The sequence below is a fragment of the Gossypium hirsutum genome, chromosome A02 (assembly GCF_007990345.1).
Source record: "Gossypium hirsutum isolate 1008001.06 chromosome A02, Gossypium_hirsutum_v2.1, whole genome shotgun sequence".
In the NCBI taxonomy this organism is placed as follows: domain Eukaryota; kingdom Viridiplantae; phylum Streptophyta; class Magnoliopsida; order Malvales; family Malvaceae; genus Gossypium; species Gossypium hirsutum.
The window spans coordinates 79181613-79190920 of record NC_053425.1 but is presented as its reverse complement, the minus strand read 5'-3'; positions in this window follow the sequence as shown (position 1 = coordinate 79190920).

The following is a 9308-nucleotide window of genomic DNA, read 5'->3' as shown; positions in this document are numbered from 1 at the left end:
TCCGAGGATCAACCCTAATCCCCTCAACAGACACCACATGACCAAAAAAGTTACCTCACATAGCCAAAACTCACACTTATTGAATTTAGCATATAATTATTTGTCCCTCAAAACCTGCAGGACAACCTGGAGATGTGCATCATGTTCATCCTCAGTCTTCGAATACACCAGAATGTCATCTATAAACACCACTATGAACCAATCCAGATAGGGTTGGAGCACTCGGTTCATCAGATCCATAAAATTCGCTGGTGTACTCGTCAGTCCAAACGGCAACACTAGGAACTCATAATGACCGTAACGAGTCCTAAATGCTATCTTGTATACATTAGTATCCTTGGCCCTCAGCTGATGGTACCCGATCGAAGATTAATCTTAGAGAAGACCAAAGCTCCTCAAAACTTGTCAAATAGATCGTCAACCCTGGGAAGGAGGTACTTATTCTTGATAGTCAATTTGTTCAGTTGCCGATAGTCAATGCACATACGCATGGTTCCATCCTTCTTCTTCACAAATAAAATCGGTGCTCCCTACGGGGACACACTAAGGCGGATGAACCCTCGATCCAGTAACTCTTGAATCTGAGCCTTAAGCTCCACAAGCTCCTTCAGTGCCATTCTATAAGGGGCGATAGACACAAGAGCTATTCCAGGCAAGAGCTCTATCCCAAACTCAACTTCACAATTAGGAGGTAAGCCCGATAACTTATCGGGAAAGAATCTAGAAAATCCTTAACTGTTCTGATATCTCTAGCCATTGAAACCTTAGAACCAAAAGCACTGACGTAGGCTAGATATGCCTCGCAACCCTTATGAACCAACTTCTCAGCTCTAAGTGCAGAAATCACATTTGAGAGATAGTTTTGACGCTTCCCAATCACAACTACCTCGTCACCCTCTGCAATTTTCAGTACTACCCACTTTGCAGCACAATCCAATTTTTCCTGATGATTAATTAGTCAATCCATACCCAGTATCAAGTCAAATTCTCCAATAGGGAGTTCCATTGAATCTGCCAAAAACATCCTTCCTTGAACTTCCAAAGGTACTTCCTTAAACAGTTTATTCACTCTAACCGACTGCCCTAATAGACTTAACACAGTAACCTCACTCGTAATGTTTTCACACATCACACCCAAAGTCTCAAACATAGTGCATGCTATATAAGATTGCGTAGACCCAACATCAATCAATGCAGTGTAATGTACATGATGAATAAAGAACGTACCCGTAATAACATCTAGGGTATCTCTGTCCTCTCGGTGATGTGCAGCATAAACCAATGTCGGCTACCTCACCTTAGTATAACCAGCACCTCTACCCGGTGCTCCACGACCACAGCCAATACCATTTCAACCTCTGGCCTGACCACGGCCTCTCGGTGGCTGCTGAAAACCCCTCTGCGGCACCAGTAGCATGCATCTGATCGGGCCTCCATGGAAAATCTCTGATACAGTGCTCTATAGATTCGCACCTCAAACATTCCCCTAACCTCTTCCTACACTCACCTTGATGGCTCTTCCACAATCGGCACAAGGTTGTGGTCTAGTAACAGCAATAGGGTCCCCAACACTAGTTGGACCATCAAATTTGGCCTTCTTCTTAGGCCTCATAGCTGAACCTGAAGACTCCCGAACTCTCTTGTTCCTTCCATCAACCTTTTCTCGATTCTGGTGTTCAACGCGCTTCACATATTTAGCGATCTTCGCCTTATCTACTAACACGGCAAAATCTCGCTTCCTCTGTAGAGCTATCAAAACTCGTAAATTATCTTTGAGGCCATCCTCGAAATGAACACAGCGTTCATATTCAGTTTCCACTATCCCACGTGCATAGCGGCTAAGTCGCAGAAACTCAAACTCATATTCAGCTACCGACTTATCCTCCTGGGTCAGATTCAAAAACTCTCTCCTCCGGGCATCTACATAACTAGCACCCATATATTTCCCTAGGAACGCATTCGTGAAAAACTCCCAAGTCAACCGTTCGGGTTAAGTACCCTCTTTCAATGTAAGCCACCACTGATAGGCTTCATCTCACAACGACGACACTGCACCTTTCAGTTTCTACTCTGGGGTGCAGTCGAGATCATCTATGATCCTTTCTGTGGCCTTTATCCAATATTCAGCCACATTAGGGGCAACCCAGCAACATCCCTAAAGATCTTAGCCCCATTATGCCTGAGTCGTTCCGTTACCGACCCACGGCCCATAGTACCAGTATTTGGCCCAGCGGCCCTTTCCAAAATTCGTAGCATAGCTTGGGACAGTGCGTCGTCCCCAGCTACCCGATCGTGTAACCCAGTTTCAGTCACAGGTGAAGCTGGTGTCTCTCTTGCCTCAACGTTAGGCATATGGCCCGATGTCGAAGACTCAGCCTAAGCACCTCCACGGCCTCCGTCGCGGCCTCTTGTACCCCTTCCACGAGTACCTCTAGTGCTCATTATCGATTTGCGTATTATCTGCATTAATAGTTTTATGCATCAGTTTTACAATTCCAGTGTTTATTAACAGATGTTTTATGAAAAATAGCATCAATAATTCAGAGTTATTTGTTTTCGCAGATCGTAGTCTTACAATAGTTTTAGGTTACCCTAATAAAGGTTTCAACACAGTCTATTATCTACGGTAATCTTAGTATTTCAATTAAATCGAACAGTAGTTTTAGAGAACTTACAGAATCGGCGCTGGAGATTCAGTAGACTACACATTCAAAAACAACACCTCAAAGTATTTTTTTCAATCATTTGAAACAATTCCTTTGAAATTTACATTTTTAGGAAAAACCCAAATCCACAGCCAAGTTTTACAACCTAGCTCTAATACCACTAAATATACCACCCCAAACTTGGCCTAGACGTTATGGTCAAATCTGTGATGTCACATTGGAGTGGGTTTTGAAAATCATAGTTCTATTGGAAAAGTCCATTTGTGTTAAAACCTTGTTGGTGGTCCTTATGAGAAGCTAACTTATTTTGTTAAATTACAGGTTTGTTTTAACAAAACATGTGTCATACTAAACCGATATTACACTTTAAAAACATTGTTCATGCGGAAGCTTTTAAAACAAGTTGCTTAGCATGGTAGTTGAAAATCATTTATCTTTTTAAAACCTGAGTCCTACTATTAACAGATATAAATCAAATTAAACAAATCCCCAAAAAAAATAAAAACTTAAAACGGCCTTAGTACATAAAATGTACCCAAATAAAACTACTTTTACTAATAAGTCAAATACGAAAACGTAAACACTGGTGTTGCCATCTCTGAGTCCCTTGCAGCACCAACCCGCCTATGGATTACCTGCGCAGACAAGCAGAAGGGTGAGTTTATGAAATCTCAATGTGTAATCCCTATTCATTAACTAGTAGATCATGTAGTGCAAAGCAGTCTGGGCCTAAGCCCATATTAGTAGCAATAACAATGTAGGCCTTAGCCCATTACAGTAACAGTATCAGTGCAGCCTTAGCCCAATTCAGTACAGTATCAGAGATACATATAGAGATCCTACCCATCCATCCTCTACACTCCACTCCGTTCAGCCCTACAGTCTATGTGGGGATAAAATCGACCTACCCATCCCTACACTCCAGAATATAGCACCGGTTGCGGTAGTAACAGTATTTGCAACAAAGCTGCCAGTATTAGGCTTATAGCCTTTCAGTACACTTCCTCCAATATCACATATCCCACCCCATGCAATGCAACATAATATAGTTGTAAATACAATAAAAATGGCATGCTCAAACATTCATATATCACATAGGGGTATATCTGTCATTTACCTTATGGAGGTATAACAGTCATATCATAGATTAGGGTCTAGGTATGCTCACCAACCCAACAGTAGGTCCACGTTCATCTCGGACGACCCGTGCAACCTTAAGAATTAAACAACAAAAATAGCCTCAAGCCCATAATACGGCCCATATGGGCACACACGCTAGTGTGGCCCAATAAGCCCAAATACTGGCTTTCGCCGTGCAAACTACACGACTAGCCCAATAATATTAGCATATCCATGCGGTTTGCCCGAGTGAGGCCCACGAGCTCGTGAGGCCCACACAGCCCATTTCGACCCAACGAGGCCAAATCGGCCTAAGCCCATGAAATAATTCATGGGGGCCTCTACAATCGAATGCCTATGATTTGTGCATTCGGCTCACCACACGAGCGAGCGTATGCTCGTGTGGTGTCAACAGTTGTACATTTTCAGTTTTTGTCGATTTACGCTAAAAGAAGTGTGATCACACACCTAGTTACGAAACTGAGTGAATTAGCCCATGTGCACTCCACCTAACACAACAGAAACTTTGGTCAAAATCTAACATATGCTTTTTAAAGAAACCCGAGTTAAAACTTGTTCCAAAAGACTACTTACTAATGCCTTGCTTGAACGAGCATGGTTTAAGCCTGCTTAGAATGCTGACGAAAGTTAATATCAAACACTTGATGATTATCTGCATGACAAGTGAACCCATTAAACATATTTCTTACACAAGGGTTGAACATCGCATAACAACCCAATGAATCATTGACAGGAATATTCGGCCAAGATTAAGAACCCCCAAACCAAAGTGTCTCAGTTCAATAAAATGCCAACAAATAGTGTTACCTTAGAACGAGAGGCGAGAGGAAGGTTCCATTCGTTCTTGGAATCCAAACAAACTTCCTCACTCCACGAGTAAAACTACAACCCGAAACAAATAGTACCATGACCCATGAGGGGAGTGATTGAGTGAAAAAGGAGAGAGAGAACATAATCTAGAGAGAGAGATGGGAAAGTAAAATAGAAACGACAATGAAGACTAGGAAGAGGGTTGATGGAACAAAACAATGTTCAGCTATAAGAACAATAAGGGAAAATAATTTGTGAAAGATTAGGTAAATGAACAAAAAATGAGATAGGTAAAAAGTAATGCCTCAAAAACCCCAAGCAAGAATCGGCTAAAGAGATATATAGAAAGGACCCCAACAACTAAATACGCAAAGAAAAGTAATGGGAAGCGAAAGGAACTGAGAAGGACAAAACCAAGAGTGCACAGTCTCAAGGCTTACCTCAAGCCAATTCCCCCTACAAAAACTGTTTTCCCCTTGAGTGCCTAGAGTCCAAATTCGGCACTCTTCCCTCTCTTACCTCAACTCCCCCTAATCCTCTCCTCAAATCTCTCCACAATCCCCTCTTAAGATTCGACTACCCACTCCACTCCCATTCAAACACTCCAACCCCCCACCAACTCCAGAGTTCCACTGCCAATCAACCACTTACAATAGGATTGAACCTAGGTCTCCTAGCAGAACCCGCATGACCCTATCCCCTGAACCAGGATGCTTTCTATGGCTCATTCTTCCCACATTTAAGAATCTCACCAATAAGAGTTAAGGTTCATTCAAGCCAAAACAAAATTTTGTACCAGCCACGTCTTGAACTCAAGACCTTTCCAACACTCCTCAGGACACCCAACCATTGAAGAAAACATACATTTATGCAATATAACACACAAAAAAATAAATACCCACATTTTTGTGATGTTACAGGCCACATTTATATACACATCAAAATATACCAAACACAAGCCATATAAGTGGCTAATATCAACAAAACACTTATATGCCAACATTGGCCAAATTAACCTATACATACTATTAGAACTGAAAATAAATAACCAAAAGTACCAAAAGAGCCGATGGATAGTGTGATATAGCTCTGACAAGCTTCCAACGCAAACGATCTTCTAAATCACTATAAAACATGAAAAATAACACAGACTAAGCTTTTAAGCTTAGTAAGTTCGTATAATAGAGAATTTAACTTACCATTTTAATCACATTTAAGGTAAGTAAACCCAAAGCATATCTCAGCTCAATTTGACCAAAAGCCTAACACATATTCATCAACCATGTTAGCCATGTAATTCATATAAAAACTGAGAATCATGTATGAGTTCAACAACTATTCAAACTCCATATACATGTAACATCTATATCATGTATCCATATATCATATACAAAACTTGCCTATGTAATTCATGTAAATACCTATACTAGTTCGTATCGAACTCATATAAACTCGCAACAGAACTGTACCCGTTGAACCATTTAGAATATCATTGGATACATAGGTAGTACACACAAGGTGTACTGAACTGTAATCTAATAATTCATGTACATGTATGCTCATATGAGCTACAAATGGTAAGCTCATCCGACTGAAAATCACTAAGCTCATAAGAGCTAAAATCGATAACCCTAATGACATGTCATTTGTATCCTACGGATTCCTAAGGTTCAAACAAGGCTCGATCATCGTCGTACATTTCGGATATGCGATTGATATTCATATATGATGATAATGCAAATATCATACATCTAATTCAATCAAAGCATATAATTACACAATTTAATTACACGAACTTACCTCGACTAACTCATTCATGGGCTAATTACTATATAAGGACCTCTACTTTAAAGTCCTATAGCTATTAGACACCTTTAGCTATTAGAACACAACTTTTTCACTTTACGCGATTTAGTCCTTTTTATCAAATTGAGCATGTAAACGGTAAAATTTTTCAACGAAATTTTTATACGGTAATACTATCTTGATGTAGACCATAAAATAATAAAGAATAAGTTTTTGGATTTTGGATTTGTGGTCCCAAAACCATTATTTTGATTTCATTGAAAAAGGGTTGTTACATAAAGAAATTCGAATTTCATCATCTTCATAAACTGATTTTTTAGATTTTTGTGAAATTGATTTAAATGTGAAATTGTTGCTTAGTATATGTTTATTTGGTCTAGTATTGATTTTTGGAGGTGATTAGGAGGGCTGGAGTGATCGATTTTGTGAGGAATCGAGTTTTCAACTCGATACAAATCTGGTAAGGTAACTTTGAGTGAGAATTTATGTAGCCTAGTTGATGAAAATTTGTGTTTATTATATCTTTTGAAAGGTGGAAATATCTATTTTATCTCTTTTAAGGCTTCGAATCTTAAAGAGGATCGAGCTAATCGAAATTGAAGCTTGGATTTGCTTGGTGCCCTGATGAGATTCCAACCGATCAAGCCTTCTGATGATCTACAGGAAAAGAAACAACTAATGTAAGCAATAATGCTTAGTAAGTTCGTATAAAGGCAACTTAACTACTGAACATATTAGAATATACAACTAAGCATAATTTTCATTATATCTTAAGCTAACTTTCGTTTTCAATTTATTACACCTCTCATGGATAATTTGTGTAGTCTTGCATACACATACATATATTTTTCCTTATAAGCATTTCTATAACACCCCAAACCTGGCCTAGACGTTATGGGCAAATTTGTGCTGTCACATTGGAGTGTTTTTCTAAAACACAAATTACGTGACTATTCGTTCTAAATAAAATTACTTTAGGTTTTTAACAAAAGTTTTGGATGTCTGGTTCTTTGTAAAAACTCAAGTTGTCTTTGCAAAATATTAATTATATTTGTTTGATATTAGATTTCAAAATAGTGTTTGTTGCGGAGGCTTTCAAAACACGTTGCGTAAACGTGGTGTTTCAAAAAAACCATTTGTTTATGCTTTCTTGAAAAACCGAGACCCACTACCACCAGATTAAAATTTAAGTAACTAAATCCCCAAATTAAAATAAAAATAAACATAAAATTAAAGAGGCCTTATTACAAAATGAAAACCCAAAATAAAATCTTTATTATAATAGTAAAAGAAACTTCGGTGAGTGGCCACCTCTAAGTCTTCCGTCGCCTCAATCCGTCTAAGACTAGGGATTTCCTGCACAGTTAACATTATAAAAACTCAGTGTATGAAATCCCATAAAAGCATACAGTCAGAGTAACCACAAATTAGGCCGAAGCCCTATCAGTTTCAGTTAGGGGCCTTAGCCCCTCATTCAGTAGCAGAAGCAGTCTGGGCCTGAGCCCGTTTCAGTAATAGTGGCAGTCTGGGCCTTAGCCCATTTCATTATAGTATGCAAATAAATAATCCTACCCAATTCATCCACTACACACCATCTCCGTACCAGCCCTACACACCATGTAGGGATAAAATCGACCCACCCAACCCTACACACCAAGTCGTACCGGTTACGGCACTAAAATAGTATTTGCAACAGAGCTGCCAGTAATAGGCTTATAGTCGTTCAGTACACTTCCTCCAAAATCATATATCCCACCCCATGCAATGCAACATAATATAAAAGTACATACAGTAAAAATGGCATGCTCAAACAGTCACACATCACATAGAGGTATATTCGTCCTTTTACCTATTAGGGGTAGTGTAACACCCCAAACCCGGCTCAGACGTTACGGTCGAATTTAGCGTGTTACATGGGGAATGTTACTAAAGAAGTTATATTTTATCCAAAAATATTTCTTAGGGTTTGAAGAATGTTTTGTTTTAAGTTAAAGTGAATGGAAGCTGTGCACCAGGTAGGAAGCCAGAAAAGAGGAGGTGAGTCTGTTGGACTGCTTAAGTACCAAGATCTTCACGGTTCCAATCCTAGACATGCACACATCCATTGCCACACTTTATGCCTATTACTAGTCCATGAATATTTAATTAATTTAAGTCTATTTAAAATATTCATTTCCTTTGAAAACGTTTACATTGCGGAAGCTTTGCTCGGTTATCGTGATATTTTGAAAATAGGAAACTTTTTTAAAACGCGCCCTAAAGCTAACCAATTTAATAACCCAAAATAAATAAAATAATAAAAAGAGTGGCCTTATTACAACTTAAACCAGAAACAAAATAATCAAAATAATAATTGCGAAACTTAAAAAAAATAGAAATTAATCCTCATGGCCACTCTGAATCCCGCCTAGCTCCAAGTCCACCAACTAGGGCTCACCTGCAAGGATGGAAGGGAAATGGGTGAGTTTGGAAAACTCAGTGTGTAAGGAAAACCCATCCAAAGCCCAAGTTAGCTCAAGCCCATTGGGCCTAAGCCCATTCAGATAACAGTGGGTATTGGGCCGAAGCCCTTTTCAGAATACAATAAACTGGACCTTAGCCACATTTTTAGATAACAGTATGGCCCAGAGGCCCATTCCAGAATAGATCAGACATATTCGTGTATGCAAGCCCAACCCAGCCTATAACTAACCGCTACACTCCACCCGTACCAGCCTTACACTCCATGTGGGGAATAACTCAACCCACCCAGCCCTACACTCCACAGTTGCAGCATTGCTGCTCAGTTATCAGTAAGTTGAGGCAAAGCCTCCAGTACATGGACAAGCCACTTTCAGTACTTCCTCCATCAATATCCTAGTCCCATGCATCAGATAATAATAATAA